The 18,942-nt window shown below is 44.1% G+C and overlaps 1 protein-coding gene across 2 annotated transcripts in view; it reads left to right on the forward strand.

Moving 5' to 3' along the window:
* The first annotated feature begins 6,432 nt into the window (after positions 1 to 6,432).
* LOC108390693 (T-cell-specific guanine nucleotide triphosphate-binding protein 2-like) overlaps positions 6,433 to 18,942 on the forward strand; it is a 30,436-nt gene continuing 17,926 nt past the window's right edge. The window contains exons 1-2 of one of the 2 annotated variants that reach the window (XM_037002013.2): positions 6,433 to 6,714; positions 14,761 to 14,816. The gene's annotated coding sequence lies outside the window, so the exon portion shown is untranslated. The remainder of the gene's footprint in view (positions 6,715 to 14,760; positions 14,817 to 18,942) is intronic. The other variant, XM_037002011.2, reaches the window with a different exon arrangement.

Below are 18,942 nucleotides of genomic sequence, written 5' to 3' on the forward strand. Positions count from 1 at the left end.
AGCCTAGTGTGAGGCCCACATTGAACTTCTGTGAGGACCACCCTTCAGATAGATGCAGACCCTCCTCATAGACTTCAGCCTGGGGTTGCCGGGCCCTTCCAGCTCTGGGGTCCACCGGTCACCCTCTCCTTGGCTGGGAGGACAGGTGCACCATCCTCCACTGCTCCCTCACTGCCCCCAGCTGTGACCTCTCCCCAGCGTCAGGGCCCCTGCTCCCAGCAGGAGGAGGCCTGAGTCCCCAGGCTGCTCAACACCGGCCGGCTGACCCTGGGCAGCTGCTCACCTCTGAGTGACTGTCCTGTCCGCATTCTCATGTGGGGCAGAAGGAAGCCCTCCCCAGGGTGTGTGTGGTCAGTTAGCGAGACCCAGGCATGGGCTGCGTGACTGTAACAGGGTGACAGAGAGGGATTGTTTGCCACAGTTCAGGCTGGGATGTCAAGCATCAGTAACAGCTTATGAGGCCCTCATGCAGCTGAGACACTGTGAACCTGGGGATGCCGCCCTTGATTCCTCCCCTGGCCAGGAAAGGGCAGCTGACAGGCTGAGGACCAGGGAAGGCAAGGACCACATAGTTGTTTTTGTCTTTGCCCACAGAGAGGGCTGCACATGGTCCTCCTGGGGACGATGGCATCAGGGAGAGAGGCTGCGCTGCCCTCCCGTGCCTGACACTGAGGAGGAGGTAGGAGGCCCAGGTCTGGGCGGTGCCCTTCCCCGACATCCCTTGGGGGGCACAGCATGAGCCCGTGGTCCCTCCTGTGTGAGGGACACTCACTGCCCTGGGCCAGCAGGATCTCTGCTCCCCCACCCCGGGGTGTCCTTTCCTCCCCTTGCAGTTCCCCTCAGCCCTCCAACCCCCCGGGGAATGCGCAGGGAGGGAGGAAGGCAGAGGGCAGGGGCGGCCTTCCTGTCCCTGCTGCAGGTGCCTCGGACGGAGGAGGGACTGAGCCAGGCCAGGCGAGGCTCCTGTCCCATGAGTGCGTGAAGGCTGTTTACCAGCCCAAGTGGACCGCTGCTTATCTGGGTGCGGCCAGGAGAAGGGAGTTTCCTGAACCATTGTTTCCCTCACCCAACAGGAAGTGTCTGCTTTGTCTCTGTGCATTTCAGGGGCCACACCTATCTCCGTATAACTGCGTCTCTCTGCAGAGCTGCACCCTAAGTGGATCAGAGGGTTCATTTTGCAATCACCACCAGAACAGAGCCCACTGTCACGTTCACAGGACAAAGAAAGGACCACACCCACTTCCACTTCCCATTTGCTTGTGTAGTTAACATACCTGCAGAGTGTTTCCTAGACAAACTGCCTCAAACCCGCTGGTGCCCACACCAACCTAGGGGCTCTGGACTGCCGTTTTATGCCATTCCTCCTTCCCCGCACTGTGTCCCTGCTTGGTTACCCAGAAGCCTGTCCGGTCTGACAACGGTTCACACGGAGATCTGGTGTCAGCCTCGTGGCTGAAGGTCCAGGCCTCCCAGTGCCGGTGGGAGACGCAACCCCTGGGAACGTATCACAGGAGTTGAGGTTTCTTGAGAGGATGGGAGATGAGAGGTGGTGTTAATTGGGCTCTTTCCTGGACCTTTTTAACTCTCCTGAGCCTGCTTCCAAACCATTTCAGGTCTCCAGGAGAGAGATTAGGTCCAAGAGAAGAACGGAAACCTAGGAAAATTTTCAAAGTGTGGCCCAAAGTGCAGTTGGAAACCTTTCTAGGCTTCTGGGGTACTCTTTCCAGCCTCACCACGGGATCCCACCCAGTGTGGGGAGAAGACGCCTCTGCAGAAGCTGCCGACCTCCAAGGCGCAGGGGAGGGTTTGCCTGCAGAGACAGAAGCTGTGCTGGTGTCCAGGGAACACTGCCACTTACTGGTGCCCAGGGTACCCTCACTCCTGTCCTGAGGAAGGCCCCTGTGAGCCCCCGGGGCCCAGGACCGGAGGTCTGACTGTGCAGTGTGGGTGTGCATGCAGGGCATGAGGCCCTAGACCACGAGGGCTGCGGACGCTCCAGACCAGAGGTAGAAGGAGCCAAGGGCCTTGTCTCAGCTTCAGAGCTCTGTGCAAATGGGCAGTGGGGCCCCTACCGAGCACTTACGTCTCTCTCCTCATCACTTCCAGGCCTTCCACAGTGTTTTCGCTCATGGGTGTGAATATGGGTGTGAGGCTGCTGAGCGTGTGGTCATTGGGGCTGGGTAGCAGGTGGATGAAGTTCCAAATGTTCTCCATGTCCTTCTGTCTCCTGCCCTCCCAGGCCTCTCCTGGGCTCTACTCCCGTTTATTATTTTCATCCCTCTCCCCAGTCTCTTCCAAACTCTCATTTGTGATGTTCATCCTTCATGATAAAATTAACACTTATATTCCAACCTGAAGCTATAAAGTTTTGAAAAAGGTAAATAAATATGGGATTCCTGCATGACAACCCACATAATGCGTGCATGTTTAGTATGTGTACATGTGCACCCAAATATATGTTTTTCTCATAATAAAGCTGTTATTCTGTGTGCATAGATAGGTGCCATGCTCTGGGCATAGAAGCAATTAATTTCCCTTTCCTCTAAAGATAGAGAGAGCATGATGATACCTTCATAAACCATAGCCCTGATTTCCTAATACTGATGACTTAGGAGCAGAGGTCTGACTTTGTGCAGCGTGAGGCATACGTTCAGGGGCAGCAGATACCTGCCCACCTGTTCTGAAGCCACTCCAGACCAAAGCTTCCCACATGGGGCACCGGCCCCAGAGTGACCCTCACAACAGGGAGCAGCCCGGGCCTGTGGAGCCCTGTAGTGGTCGGGGCTCTCTGTCACCCACCACCAAGGGCCTCATCACTACAAGTTTACCTGAGACTCAGAGGCATTTCTTATTTTACTCCTGAGAGCTGGGGAGGCTGTCAGTGTGTGTTCATCTGCATCTGCGTGTGACTGTGAGGTTCATTCTGAGCTTGCACCTCGCAGTTCATTCTCCCGGGAGCGCCAGGCTCTTTGGTCCCAGCCTCCTCCCTAAGGATTTCTCAGCATTGACTGTCCTCCTAGTCAGACAGAAGATATTTGCCTGGTGTCCCCAAACCATGGCAGGAGGGACAGATTCAGGTCTGAATGCAGACAAAAGAATGGAATTGATTGGAAAGAACAGAGATATTTTTCTTTTTAAAATACTTTAGTTATTTGCATATTATTATGATCACCTGCACACTGAAAAACTATCCCAAGAAATAGAACATCTCCAAAAGCTCGCACCTGCTTGTGTGTCCTATTGACTCCATCCTCTGTCACCAGCCCTTAGGAGACAATCTCATGAAGTATTTGTTTACCATGTTTACAATGCCTTTCCTTTATTTGATGCATCACTTACAGATGCATGTTTAACATTATATTGATTACGTTTTCTTGAAGCTTTATTTAAAGTGTTCTAATCATTCTCAATTTTTAAATTCAATGCTCTGCTAAAATATTCAGTCCTTTCTTAGAGCTCTGGTTCTTCCCTTTCAATGCCGCGCAGCTCGCTGTGTTAATCCCTCTCCGTCGGTGGCTATGCCCTCCTCCCCACACCAGGAAGAATGCTGCCAGGAGCACACTTCCACGGGTCTCCTGTACATTTATGTAGAGTGACTATGAGGAGTGGATTGCTGGCTTCTAAGGTGTTTGCACATACAATATACCAAGATTAAGCTGCATTGTTTTTCAAAGTGATTGTGTTCATTTACCTTCCCAGCAGCCCTGCTTTGCAGACACTACCCGTGTCTACAGTCTGACCAATACCCAGTATTGTCCAACTTTTTAATCTTTCCAATTGAAATTATGGACAATCTCATCTCATGGTGCACAGAAGAGCACTTTCCTCATTATTAATGAAGCTGCTAAACCCCCTGTATGCTTTTAGGCCATACATGTTTCTTTTTCTTAAAAAAGGCGTGTTCATGTCACTTGCCCACTTCGATACTGGATTGCTTCACTTTTTCTTAGAGATTTCAAGAAGTTTAAAACAGAAAATATGCTTGCACAATGAAGGGGGATGAGGAGCTGACACCATATGCAGTCAAAAAGTCAATGTATAATTTTCATTTTCCAAAATGTAGCTACTAACTACCTACTGTTGACCAGAAGCCTTAGCCTTAATGTAAAGAGCCAATTAACATATTTTGTATGTTATATATATTTTATGCTGTGTTCTTATGATAATGTAAGTTAGAGAAAAAAGTATAAATGAAGAAAATTATAAGGGAGAGGAAATATATTTACAGTACATATATATATGAATTTATATATAATGTAAGCTTATGTCATCTGTTTTCAACATGAGTCTTCTGTCAGTATCTACATTAATATTCTCTTACATGATACAAAACACTGTAGTTGTCAAACATATGACTAACACTAGACATCTGAAATGGAAAGATAATGTGAAGAATAAACTCATATTTATTTGCAGATATTCATTCATATATAATTAAAAGCAGAAACAATATGATTGCTTTATGGTAACCTAGTATAATCAATATGATTGATTCCCTGTGGTGTAGTCTATACACTATTGACTAAATCATTACAAATTTTTCATTGTATAGAGTATTACAGTCACATTCATTATACAGTATTAGAGTCATTGTTACATTTTTTAAAAACTGCTCACCTATGAGGCTGATACACAGCTTGTTCAATTAGGAGAAAGGTATACTCTAATTAAAAGATGAAGTAAATTAATTCTTTGATAGCAAAGTTATAAAACAAGAAAGCTAACACATTATTATATTATCATAGTTTTTATTTTTTTAATTTTTTGTTGATATACTTTTTACTGAGGTATAGTTGATAAGCAGTATTATATTGGTTTCAAGTATACAACATAGAGATTCAACAGTTATATACATTATTAAATCTTAACCCTAATTGGTGCAGTTACTATCTGTCAACATAGAAAGATGTTACAGAACTATTGACTATATTACCCATGCTGTTCTTTCATTCCTGTGACTAATTTATATCATGACTGAGATTTTGTGCCTCTTTTTCCCCTTCACCTATTTCACCCACCCACCCTGACACCTCCTCCTTGGTAACCACCAGTCACTTCTCAGTGTGTATGACTCTCCTCCTGTTCATTTTGTTTTGTTTGGCTTCTATATTCCACAAGTGATGTCATATGGTATTTTTTTTCCACATGGCTTATTTCACTGAGCATAATACCCTCTACGTATATCCATGTTGGTTGCAAATGGCAGCATTTATTATGGCTGAATAAATATTCCACTGTGTGTATGTACCACCTCTTCTTTATCCATTCATCAATCAATGGACATCTTTGTTACTTCCATATCTTGGCTATTATAAATAATGCAGCAATAAACATAGGGGTGCATATATCTTCTCAAATCAGGAATTTTGTTTTCTTTGGGTATTTCCTAGAAGTGGAATTTACCAGGGTTATAAGGCATTTCTACTTTTAGATTTTTGAGGAACCTCCTTACTGCTTTCCACAGGAATGCACCAATTTACATTGCCATCAACAGTGTAGAAGGGTTCCCATTTCTCCATATCCTCACCAACACTTGTTATTTATTGTCTTTTGGATAGTGGCCATTCTGACTGGTGTGAGGGGATGTCTCCTTGTGGTTTGATTTTCATTTCCCTGATGATTAGTGATGTGGAGCATCTCTTCATGGGCCTATTTGCCATCTGTATGTCTTCTTTGGAAAAATGTCTGTTCAGGTCTTCTGCCAATTTTTTACTTGAGTTATTTGGGTTTCTTGGTGTTTCTCCTTTACCCAAACTATACCAGGCACTTCTCTCATCCAACAGCTGCACCCATGGCTGAGTCCCGTGAGGGCTCTGCACTCTGTGCTGTGAGTTGGTTGATCTATTCATGTGCCTGCACCATCTAAATACTGTATAGCATGAACCAAATCTTATCTGTAAAGCAAACCCTCCCATTTTCTTTTTGAAAGCAACTTCGGTATTTCCCCCATAAACTTCCTTCTTCCGTCTGCATGTGCCTCCTTGCTGTCTTGCCCTGTTTCCCCAAAGCCCCTCTTAGTAGTGTGACTCACTTTTCAGATATGCTCCTGTGACCTCTAGGGAGGGGTCTTCCATGTCCAAGTGTTGGCACTGTGGGGGTGCCCTGCAGCACTCCTGTAGAGGAAAGACAGGAAGGCAAGGAAAGTTGTCATTCCTCCCTTTCCGACAGGAAACGCTTCTCATTCAGAGGAGGCTTTGGAAACTTGATTACATTCTCCCTCCCTGTTCCCAGTGCTCCCCTGGGTGCATGGCTAGGTGCCTCCCAGGACCCCTGGAGACCTGCCTCCTCCGGCCCTCAGTGCCTGTCAGTCCTCTCTGCACTCTGCGAGCACCAGAAGTCATGACCCTTTTCCTAGAAATGCTCGTGCTCTGGAGAAAAGTATAAACATGATTGTACCGCTTTCATTTTCGTTTCCAATAAATGTGGGCCCTCAGCTCTGGGCCTGTCTTCCTGAGGGTGGAGCTCAGTCAGAGGCTGTGCTCCTTCCTGCTGCTCACACCCTAGGTAGCACAGCTGAGGAGGACAGAGGCCGGTCTGCCCCTTGCTTACTGCAGCCACAGCGGGAGTATCCAGCGTCTGCGTTTCCCAGGAGAGGAGTGTTCCTGTGCCAGGTCTTCAGAGAGCACTTCACGAGATTCAGCATTTTCTGGTCTTTTACTGGAAACATTTGGATCTGACCTGTGACACCAGAAATTTCTTTTCTCTCCTGAGCTGGTGAGTGAGCACACTTTAACACCTGCAGTGATGGGAGGCTGGCTTTGTGCTGGGACGGCTGAGGGGCAGGGCCGGCTGGTGGACAGCTGTGGTTCACTAGGGTGGCCAGGCCTCCCTCTCAGGGGGCTCAGAGAGTGAAGGAGGGCCAAGAACTGGCCTGTGGCCAGGGGAGCAGACCCCTAGTGATGCCTGGGAGGCCACCTAGCAAGGTTCCAAGGCACATATCTCAACCACCGAGATTCTTCACCCAGATCCTTCATCTGAAGGTGGAAATTGTTGTGTCATGTCCTTGCAAATCTATTAAGAGGAAATGAGAAGTATGTGTCCATAAACACATCTCACATTTTAATAATATGAATCTCCCACATTCCCACCAATTTCCCCCTCTGCTCACATCAGTGGGTACACTCTCACTGGGTAAAAGACAAGGTCTGGAGATGCTGCAAGGAGCTCTGCCCAAGTTTTCCCACACTAATAATGCTGGGAAAAAAAACAAATTTTAACAAAAGGCACACACAATCTATGATGAGGTAGAATCTGAATAGCACAGGAATTAATGTGGTTGAAATTTGTTTAGGACATGGAATTTAGATGTCTTCATCCCTCATCATCCCTGCCCTGCATTCGGAAATCTTTCCTGTGGCCAGTGGTCCCTTGGGCTTCTATGATGTGCTTCTCCTCCTGTGTGGTGGTCACTGGCTGAACACACAGCTGGCCATCCTCCAGGGAAGGTGGCAGAGAGACCAGCCCACTGAGGCACTTGAGCTGCGGTGCTGGGTGCACCATTCAGGAACATGGTGAACGGGACCCCTGGGGATGGAGCCAGGGTACAACAAAGTGTCTGGGGCGAGTCAGTCCACACAGGGTAAACAGCTCCCTGCAGCAAGTGAATCTCTCCATTTGGGGCGACAGGAAGAGCCAAGGACCCTCTCTGAGAAAGCAACGGCTCAGCTTATGCTCCTCAGAATCTCGGCTGGTGCTTCCTGTACCTGGGGAGTCTTGAACAGTTGATGTTTGTGTGCATCTGCTCTTTGCTGCCACTCAGACAGCTCCCTCTCCGTTTATCCATTTCACAAGTATTTATTGATCATGTCCTTATGCACTTTTCTGGTCACAGCAGAAAAAAGAGGGGATGCAAGAGGCCAACTGCCTGCCCTGGTGGTCTGGTGGCAGACCAGAAGGGAGACAGACAAAGGAGCAAAAAAAGAAAGGGAAAGCCATATTTTAGGGGAGGGGGAGTTTGTATCAAAGTGCTGGTGGTGGGGAGGGCCAGGCAGAGGGGGCTGCAGGACTGGGTAGGGGGGTCAGGGAAGCCCCCTGAGGGGGTGAGACCTGAAAGATGGCAGAGAGTGAGCCCTGGGGCTGCTTGGAGCCTCAAAAGCAGGGAAACAGAAGTGGGAACAGGTCTGGTCTGCTGGGGGCGCAGCAGGGAGGTGACAGGAACAAAACAAAGCGAGAGGGGAAGGAGGACGTGCAGGAGTGCTGGCAGGGCACAGGGGCCCCTGAGGAGCAGCGTGGCTGCTCTGCAGGGAGGTGGGAGCCCCTGGCAGGTGGTCCCAGAGCAGAGTCCTGTAGGCGGGTCACTGGCTGCTGTTTGTGGTGAGACTGCCTGAGGGTGGGCCAGGGCAGAGGCCCTGCGGGGAGGAGTCACTCTCCTCTACCAGTCCCACCAGGTTCCATACCTGGGTCCATGAAAGAGTCTGACAATGAGCAGATTAGCAGGAGAAAGGCCCACAAACTTATTAGTTTTTAAGGGACATGCATCAAGCATCACAGGAAAAATGTGAGCTCCCAAAGAGCTGTGAGATTTGGGAGCCCATCTGTCATTTTAATAGGTGAAGGGGCGGGGGATGCAGGCCTCTTGGTGGGATGTAAACGGTTCTTCAGAAAGATGAATGCACCCTTGGAAAAGAAGATGGGAGACAGGATAGCTACTGAAGGCCTTTGTGTGTGTGTGTGTGTGTGGACTTCTATTCTCTGCTCCTGTGATGATTCACTTTTCCCATGTTGATGAAATCCTAGGGAGGGGATTTATGACAACTGAGTGACTTTTGAAGGATCTGTCTTTTTGCAAATACAGGGAGTTCAGAGAACTTCTCCACCTGCACTAGACTCTAGGAAGCTATCTGCAAGTCTCCCAGGAAGAGACGATGGTGGTTTGGATCAGGGCCCTAGTGATGGGAGTGGGAGAGGAGAACGGATTCTCTCCATAGACTTGGAAGGTCAAGCCACAAGACTACGGATATGCAGCATGAAATGATGAAGAGTGTGTGGATGACCCCACATGCAAATGGAGGGTGACACTGCCATTAACTAGAAGGGAGGAGACTATGGGGGTAGGGGGAAGGGGCTCTGGATAGGTTTGGCCATGATCAGTTCCTCAAGACCAACCTAGAAATACAAAGGGAGACGTGGCATAAATGTTAGGGTGTGTGAGTCTGGATTCAGGGGAAAGGCCTGGGTGGAGATAAGAAATGTGGGAATTAGCAGATGATGTGGGACAAGCTAATAACCAGGGAAGTGGATGTATGTGGGGGAGATTGGGTTTTGGGGGTAGAATGTGGTACCAGCTCCTCACCTCAACATAGACTGCAGGCTTCAGTGGGAGCTTTGGGAGAGCAGCTTGGGGACAAAGAACTCTGTCATGACACTGAGAAATCAGAAGGTGAATGTCAGGTTAACAAGATGTGACAAGTAAACTGAAGAAGGAGCTGTAAAGAGTTTGCTTGGGGTGAAGGTGTGTGATATGTGTGTACATATATCTGATCAGGACCATGTGCAGGAAAGGCCCCTTTGGGTCATCTCAATACCCTTCATGGAGGACTGCCTGGAGGAGGACCAGTCTGCAGTGTGGAGCTCAGGGGACTGTGCAGTGTGCATGCAAATGTCTGAATGGTCTGTGGGTATGTGGTTCTGCAGGTCTTGGTTCTTCTGTAGGTCTCAGGAGCTGAGTAGGTGGAACAAAGGATGAGCTGCTCACCACTCTTTGAAATTCCCATGGGGAGAAGGTGTTTGTAAAGGGCTGCAGGGAAGGCTGAGCTCCCCCCAATCCCAGAATAGATAGTTTCTCTCCTAAGAAAATGACAGGATTGCCCATTTTTTAATTATCTTGTCTTTTTTGGCACTAAAGCCCACCTTAAAAATGTCCTTCCTCCTATTCCATTACTCCCCCCATGACAGTATACCACAGTATTTTTAATTTAATGTACATCCCACAGTTCATCTTCATTGTGTTTAGTAGTGTTTATGTGTATCCAGGAAAACTATGTGATAATGCATTCATGCTTATCTCTTAAAACGTCCACAAAATGTACTGTGCTTAAAGTCTGTTTAGTAAAAACTACATTTAGTCTTTGTTCCTATTTCCTGGAAGGAGCTCCTAAAGCCCTTGGGGTTTCCTGAGTGACAGATGGGATAGGGAAAAATTCGGAGATATTTCCTAAAATTAAGTGGTATAAGGGCTGTAAAATGGAGGAAAGAGACAAAAGAAGGTAGTCAGTCAATAGCCATGGGCCATAGCTGACTCAAACCTCCATATTCCTGGATGAAGTCATTCCAACAATTATCCAGAAGGTCTCCAAAACCACTCCATCTCTCCCACACATGAACAGTGACTGACCATCCTCAACAACCAGTCCACAAGCCTTTTCTGTAGACTGACCACCTATCCCTAGATTTTCCCCACTACCTGTTAGCCCACTTTCCTTATCTGATATGAATTTAAAGAACTTTCTTTCCTAGAGACCCTTATAAGTGTGCCCTGTTTCTTGAGTCTGGCAGACTAGATGTCACTGTTAACGGACCTCGCTGCCGGTGAAGCAGTAACTTCCTGTCTTGGGACTCAGCCCTTTTTCTGGCTAGTATCTAAAGGTTCCATAAACCCTTTTACTTCAGAGATCTCTCAGCTTCTAGAGTTTTTGATTGTCAGGCATGTCTTTTGTGTGCCAAGGAGATAGCTGGAGTGCGGAGCCTGCAGGGCTGCACAGCGGGGGCTGGTGGCCACAAAGACCAAGCCAAGGTTAGGAAGCTGGAACTTGTAGCCTCCTCTTTCCCTTCCTTCCCCCAACTTCCAGGGAGGAGAGGAGAGAGGAGACTGAATTCAGCCACTGCTAAGAAAAGAAATCAAATTGCAGGACCATAACCAGGTCACTTAAAGTTAGGGGCCCACAAACCAAGGTTTACTACCTAGCCTAATTCCATGTTCAACACCCAAACTAGAATTTCCTGGAGGTAGTCGCCTGGAGACATTCCCCCTTAGAAGAGCAGTCTTGTCTAAACAATGCATTCCTTGCTAATGGTTTCCTTTCTGTGGGTAAAATGGAACTTTCTGACCAGGATTCCTGCCTGGCCTTAAATTTGCACATTTATGGAATGTTTCCTCACAGCAGAGCTGCTGGTCACTCACGGGATTGCTGGTCCAGGGTGGGGGTGGAGAGGACATGCCTGGTCCCCCTCCTCCCCTCAGTTCCTGGTATGTAATCAGTCAGGGGTCCGCCAGTCACTGGGGACCTGCCCAAAGAGCTCCACCCTGACCACAGTAACATGGTGAGCATGCACTGGGAAGAGAGAGAGCAGAGCACTGGGGTTTGGAGCGAGGAGAGACTAAGCCAGGAGAATAAACCCTTTCATTCCTAGCCTCTCACCCTTGTTTTCCTTCGGTCTTGTCAGATTCGTAGAGAATTGCCCTGGGCAGGGAACCCACTCATCCCAGAGCTACATTTCTTTTTCTGAGTTTTTGTTTGTTTTGTTTTTGTTTATTTAGTAGTTTTTTGTTGTTGGTTTGTCTGTTTCTACTCTCTTTGTCTTTAAAAAATCTTTTTGTATCATGTTGGAGTAACTCTGCTTGCTAGAGGGGATGCTGCCTGATTCATGAGTCATTTAATAAAGCCAATTTGATCTTCATATTTGCTTGGTTGAATTTTGTTTCTTAACATCACCAAAGGCCAATGATTCACTCAGTCATGCCTGTGTAATAAAATTTCCATGAAAACACCAAACATGGGCATCTCTCTTTGTTGACATGCATAGGTTTATTTTAATCCTTCTGACATAGTAGTCAAATGTGTATCCTGCTACTTATTAATTATAATAATACAGGGTATTACCTAGGATACATGCAAAGCTGCTGTAAAAAAAGGGACCCAGACACAGAGACAGAGCACAGGGCAGCCTCTCTCCCCCAGGGACAGTGCAGAGGTGAGCTGACCACACAGCTGGGAGCTGGGCACCTCTCTGGTCAGCCAGAGCCCAGGCCCCACCTGTCTTCAATCTACACCCTCTCCACCCTTGTCCGCATCTGTGTGTTTGTCTCTAGTGGAGCGACCTAGTGTCTGGCCCTGCTCTGCTGATCACATCAAGCTGGCCAACATTTCTCCAGGTACCTCACCCCCTCACCTCTGCCCTGCAATGCCAGCATTATGAAATCAGGGGTTTCCTTTACTAGAGCTTCCGTGCTGGAATAGAGCCTGACACACAACAGGCACTTAAAGGAAGAATTTGTCTACAGAAGAATTTTTTCTAGAAGAAAGAAATAAAGGGAGGAATCATTTGGCATTTCACATGTTTTCAACCCCCAGGTGATTGCTTTGAGCTTATTGAGACCCCCTTCATAAGCATGTGATAGTTCTGAAAATATTAACCCAATATTACTGAGACTATATTTTGACAAGTTACTGAGCCTTGGTGTAAGAGGGTATGTTTTACTCCATAAATGAGAGACATCCTTAGACACAGTTACTCTCTGTTTAAGCAGTTAAATCGAGGGAGTTTTTTATGATTCCTATAAGTAGGGCAATTCCCAGTGTGTGCGGTGCATTTAGGAGCCATCGTTCCCTGGGGTCCAAACCTAGGAAAATCAGATAAGTCAAAGAAATACCAGTTAAGGAGACACCTTTTTAAGCCAGTGGCTTGCTTAGTGATCTTAAGGAATTGACTTTCACTTACCCAGAAGTGTTAATCCAGGTACGGCAAGTATTTTTTGCCACAGCAGATACCACCTTGTTCAGTGAAATGATAATCCAGAGCTATTCTGTTATTAAGAACAACTTTGGCCTGAGAGTCTAATGATCTTTATTGGTCAGTTTTGTCTTAGCAAGGGATTCTGAAATATCTTCAAGAGTTAAGAAGAGGTTTGTGATCAGGGTTTGCATACAGGATTTGCATCCCTGGACTAAATCCCACTTGGTCATGATGCATGGTCTTTTTTGTGTATTTTTTAATTCAGTTTACTAATATTTTGTTGAGGATTTTTGCATCTATGTTCAGCAGGGATATTGGTCTATAATTTTCTTTCTTTGTAGTGCTTTTGTTTTTGGTAGTAGATGGATGATAGCCTCACAGAATGTGTTTGGAAATATTCCCTCCTCTTCTACTTTTTGGAATACTTTAAGAAGTATGGGGTATTAGCTCTTCTTTAAATGTTTGTTAAAATTCAGCTGTGAAGCCCTCATCCTGGAATTTTAATTGTTGGGAGTTTTCATTACCAGTTCAATGTCATTGCTGGCAAATTGTTATGTTCAGATTTTCTATTTTTTCCTGGGTCAGTCTTGGAAGGTAATAGTTTTCTAGAAATTTGTCCATTTCTTCTAGGTTGTCCAAGTTATTGGCATATCATTTTTCATAGAATTCTCTAATAATTATTTGTATTTCTGTGGTATCCATTATGACCATTCATTTTTTTCGTTCTGATTTTGTTTATTTTTTCCTGGTAGGCATGGCTTTTTTATTGACAAATTTGTTTATTTTCTCAAGGAATCAGCCCCTGGTTTCATTGAATTTTTTCTATTGTTTTTTTCTTCTCTATTTTATTTATTTCTGCCCTGATCTTTATTATGTTCCACTTTCTATTAGCTTCAGGTTTCAGTGGTTCCTTTTTTCTAGTTCATTTAACTGTGTGTTTAGATTATTTGGGACTGTTCTTGTTTCTTGAGGTATTGCTGTGTACTTCCTTCTTAGAACTGCTTTTGCAGAATCCCACAAAGTTGTGACTGTTGTGTTTTTGTTTTCAGTTGTCTCCACATACCATCTGATTTCTTCTCATGTGTCTGTGGGCTTTTTTGTTTTCTTTCTGTAATTTATTTCTAGTTTCATATCATTGTGGTCTGAGAAGTTGCTTGATACAATTTCAATCTTTTTTAATTGGTTGAGGTTCTTTTTGTGGCCTAGTATGTGATCTATTTTGGAGAATGTTCCAAGTACATTTGAAAAAAATGTGTGTCCTGCTGCTTTGGGGTGGAATGTTCTATAGGTATCTGCTAATTCCATCTTATCTTATGTGTTATTCACTGCTTCTGTTTCCTTATTTTCTGCCTGGTTGATTTGTCTACTGCTATGAGTGATGTATTAAAGTCTCCTCAAATGAATGAGTTACAATCCATTTTCCCTTTAATTCTGTATTTGTTTTACATATTTAGGTGCTCCTATGGTGGGGGAATAGATATTTATAATGGTTCTATCCTCTTGTTGGACTGACCTCTTTATCATTGTGGAATGTCCTTCTTTGTTTCTTGTTAATTTCTGTGTTTTGAAGCCTATAATTTCTGATATAAAAACTGTTACTGATTTTTTTTCTCCTATTATTTGCATGAAATGTCCTTCTCCATCTCTTCACTTTCAGTCTGTGTATTACTTTGGGTTTGAAACTAGTCTTTTGTATGCAGCCCAGAGATGGGTCTTGTTTCTATATCCATTCTGACACTCTATGTTTTGATTGGTGCATTCAGTCCATTTACATTTATGGTGATTATTGATTGGTATGTACTTCTTGCCCTTTCGTTGATTGTTTTCTTGTTTGTGTGGTTCCTCTCTGTTCCTTTCTTCCTCTCTTATACTCTCCTCTTGTTGTTTGATGGTTTTCTTTAGTATTGTGATTAGTCTTCTCTTTTTTAATTTCTTGTGTGTCTATTATAGGTTTTAGGCTTGTGGTTTCCATGAAGTTCAAGGATAGCTTCCTAACTATATAGCAGTCTATATTAAAGTTTTCATTCCCTCCATTGCATGTTTCATTTCAGTTACTGTATTATTCATTTCTCAGTGGTTCTTTTTCAGCTCTTCATCTCTTTGTTGAAGCCTTCCTGAGATCTTCAATACTTTTCTACAAATCAGTAAGCATATTTATGACTTTTATTTAAAATATTCATCAAGAAAATTGGTGATTGATTTTGTATATGGTTGATTTTACTCCTTTTGTTTTTGTTTTTAACTTTATGTTTTATTAGTAAGTGATTGGTTCTTTACTGTGTAGCTGGTTTAGTAGTGATTAATTCTTTTAACTTTCTTTTATCTGGGAAACTTTTCTTTTCTCCTTCATTCTGAATGATAACTTTGCTGGGTAGAGGATACTTGCCTGTAGGTTCTTCCCTCTCAATACATTAAATACTTCATGTCACTCCCTTCTAGCCTGTAAAGTTTCTGCAGAGAAATCTGCTGATATATGACTGTCACTTTGAGATCTTTATCAAGAAGATTGCTTTTCATTTAGCCCTTTTTCTGATGTCTTGTGCTATAATCTTGTTTTGAACATATTCATCGGCCTGTTCATTTTGTCAGGGTTTCTGTGTTTCTTCCTTTGTATTAGATGGATCATCTCTGTTTCCTGGTTTAGAAAGTCATGGCTTTATGAAAGGCATCCTGTGGTGCTCAGAATCTCAATACTCTACTCTCCTGTGCCTGGTGGAGTCCCAGTTGCTGTTGGTGGGCAGTGGGCAGGGCCGCCTTTCTGTCTTCTATCTCTTTCCCCTGAGGCTGGCAGTTTGCCTCAATAAGCCCTTCTGTGATTAAAGCAGGAGCTTCTGCTGGAATTGTTGCAGGCAGGGCCATCCTCTGCCTGCCCTGCATATGGTGGTGCAGCTGGGTTAAGGAGTGGATGGGGCAGTCACACAGCTCTGAAACAGTCCTGCAGTGAGGCAACTCATGTGGTGGCAGGGTGTGTGGCTGCACTGTCTTGGTGAGTTGCACAGTAGATGTGAGCCATGCAGGTCTGCCCTGTCGGCAGCAAACCTCAGCACCAGTCTTGGCAACCCACAAGGAGGAAGGAGCCCTTGGAGCTGGCTCCTGCAAGTACCTCTCTAATTGGGCTAAGACGGGGCTGAGAAAGCCGCCCTCTGCCTGCCAGGTAGCTAAATCTGACACCGCTGGGCTAAGTAAGCTAACAGACCAGAGGTATGCTGGAAGCATCTCATGGCTGAGCCCCGAGTGAGGAGCTGAAGTGCCTGGGGCTCCTGAGAGTGCTCAACCTATTGGGCCAAGGGAGGGATGGGGAAGTGTCATCCACCTGCCCTTTCTCCTGTGGAGAGAGCTCCATCCAACCCTCACCCCTTGGGCACCCCTCCAGTTACTAGCACATATTTCAAATGCTTCCTCTGGGTCTCAGCAGGACCAGCAGAGTGTGTTTGTCCTCCACAAGCAACTGGAGTGGCTCAACTTCTTAGAGGGTTCCAACTGTCCCTGGTGTCCAGCCCCACTAATCATCAAAACCCAGTGCTATGTGGCCTTGTGTTCCCAGAGCAGAGCTCCAGGGCCAGGTGTGCAGAGGCCTGAGCCCCTCCCCTCTCTCTGCTTGGTTCCTCTTCCTCCTGACTGTGGGTGGGGATGGGCAAGGGCTGGGTTCCCACTACTTTGGGGCCCTGCCCCTTTACCCTTCTCTGGGTGGTCCTCTCTTCTCCCCCAGGTGTAGGTGGTCTGCAGTCTGCAGGTCATTTTCAGGGTCAGCTGTAATTGCTGTAGTTGCTTGCTTGGTGTATGTGTGTGAGGAGGTTTTTCCCTTGCCTTCCTGCCCCACCATCTTTTCCCCTTCTCCACTAACACATATTCTTAAGTAAATGCATTTCAATCTTAGCCAGTTTGACCATTATTAGAATTCTTTTCAAAGATTCCTCTTCCATAACCTTGTACAACTTTCTCTTTTGTATGTGACTTTTATTTGATCAACAGAAAATGGCCAGTTTATAAACACTTTTTCATAGAGGTATCAGTAGTACACATTTCTTTAAAGATATTTTTCTTGAAGTTGCTGAATAAATTTTTGTAACATTTAACTAGGAATGAGTAGAGAGTAAATTATTACTGATAAGTACTTGAAATTGTGGAAACTAAAATTTAACTTCAGGGTTTGTTATAGTTATGGTAACATGATTTCTTATCTAAACTGAACAGATTTACCCAAGCATAGCCTCTAAATATAAAGACAGGAAAATGTTTGTTGGAATTGGCAAACCACCTCCTAGTTCAGTAACTCTAAGACAATGTACTTCTGTCTTCCCTTTAATCACACATACATACCACAAGGGTTTGATTTATATGACTCCCAGGTCTTTTGAAGTATTCAGTAACTCTTGAAGTTGTATCATATCTAAACGAAAAACAAAGACATAAATGTGCCTACATAACTCTTGAGTATGAAGTAAGGATACAATTAACACCTTAATTCGTTTAGTGTTAATAAGTTTAGTATTAACTTATTAACACCCTGAAGCCTAATTTTTCACATCCTGATGGTCAACATGCATACATAAAATACACATACATGAGGAAGACAGTGCTATGTTTTAATTTTGAATATCTGGAGTCATCTCCCTTGTTTCTTGTATAGTTTTGTAACACATTATTTCCTACTGGATGTGACTTATAATTCTTATATTTTCACTGTTTTAGCTTGAGTGGAAAAGTGTGTCACTTTGTTCTATAGGTAACCCAAACCTCTCCTCCCACCCATAAATACAGTCTGCAGATTTGTTATGAAAAATTATTTTATTTTTATTAAGGGTTGTTCTCTCCACTATCTTTTTCTGTAATATATATATATATATTACAGTTGAAACTGCATAGGAAATAATGAAACAAAAGAGCTAAAAACAAAACAAAGCACCCCACCAATTCTGAAATCCAAGCTAGAAAACTAATGAGGACATTTTCATAAATATCCTTAACAAACAGATACTTTACTGACATTTGTCACATAACTACACCTTTTGGGTCTTCTTCCATCATCAGGACATAAAGACTTTTATCATCTTTTTTGATTGTATGTTGTTCTGTGTTGGTTCCACAATTAGTTTTTGAGTTTGCTTAAATGTTTTGAGTTTGTATGTTGATGATTTAGAAGAGATAAAACAAATACAGGGATACAGAGTCAGGATATTGCAAGTATAGAAGAGCGTGATTCTGGATCCAGTCATTGTGGGGTCAAATACAAGTACTGACACTTTGTTGTCCATGACCTTCAGCAAATTACAAAACTCAGAGTTTCTGCTTTTTCACCTACAAGATGAGGTTGTTAATGATATGTTTATATTGTAGCATTACTGTGATTAACTTTAAGCACTTGGAATACCTGGAAATGAATGCATACTATATAAATGAAAACTATTTTTGTTCTTAATATGGACATTGAAGATGCTAAGTTTTAAATAAATATGTATTTCAAAAGTTTGTGCATGATATTGGTTTTTTTAACGTATAGCTGATGTACAGTATTATAGTAGTTTCAGGTGTACAGCTTAGGGATTCCACAATTTATATGCATTACAAAATCTCACAGCAGTTAGTGTAGCTACGATCTGTCACCATACAAAGTTATTATAATATTATTGACTATATTCCATATGCCATTTACTTTTAATACCTGAAACATTTACTTTATAATTGGTAGTTTATCCCTCTTTAGCCCCTTCACCTATTTCACTCATCTTTCTGTCCCCTTTTCTATTTCAACCATTGGCTTGTTCTCTGACTTTATGAGTATGTTTCTGTCTTGTTTGTTCATTTATTTTATTTTTTAGATTTCACACATAAGTGAAAACATGTGGTATTCATCTTTCTCTGACTAATTTTATTTAGCATAATACCCTCAAGGTCCATCCATATTTTAACAAATGGCAATATTTCATTCCACTTTATGGCTGAGTAATATTTCTTTGTATATACGCACACATATTCTTTCTCAAAGAATACTTACATTGCTTCTATATATTGGCTATTATAAATAATTATAAATAATGCTGCAATAAATATAGGTGTGAATCTTTTGAGTTAGGGATTTTGTTTTCTTTGGTTATATTCTCAGAAGTGAAATTCCTGGATCATACGGTATTTCTACTTTGAATTTTTTTAGGAAACTCCATACTGTTTTCCATAGTGGCTGGACCAATTTGTATTCCTACCAACAGTGCATGAGGGTTCCCTTTCCTCCAAATTCTCATGAACACTTATTTCTTCTCTGTTTGATGCTAG

This window comes from Manis javanica, chromosome 14, assembly GCF_040802235.1.
Source record: "Manis javanica isolate MJ-LG chromosome 14, MJ_LKY, whole genome shotgun sequence".
Taxonomy (NCBI): Eukaryota; Metazoa; Chordata; class Mammalia; order Pholidota; family Manidae; genus Manis; species Manis javanica.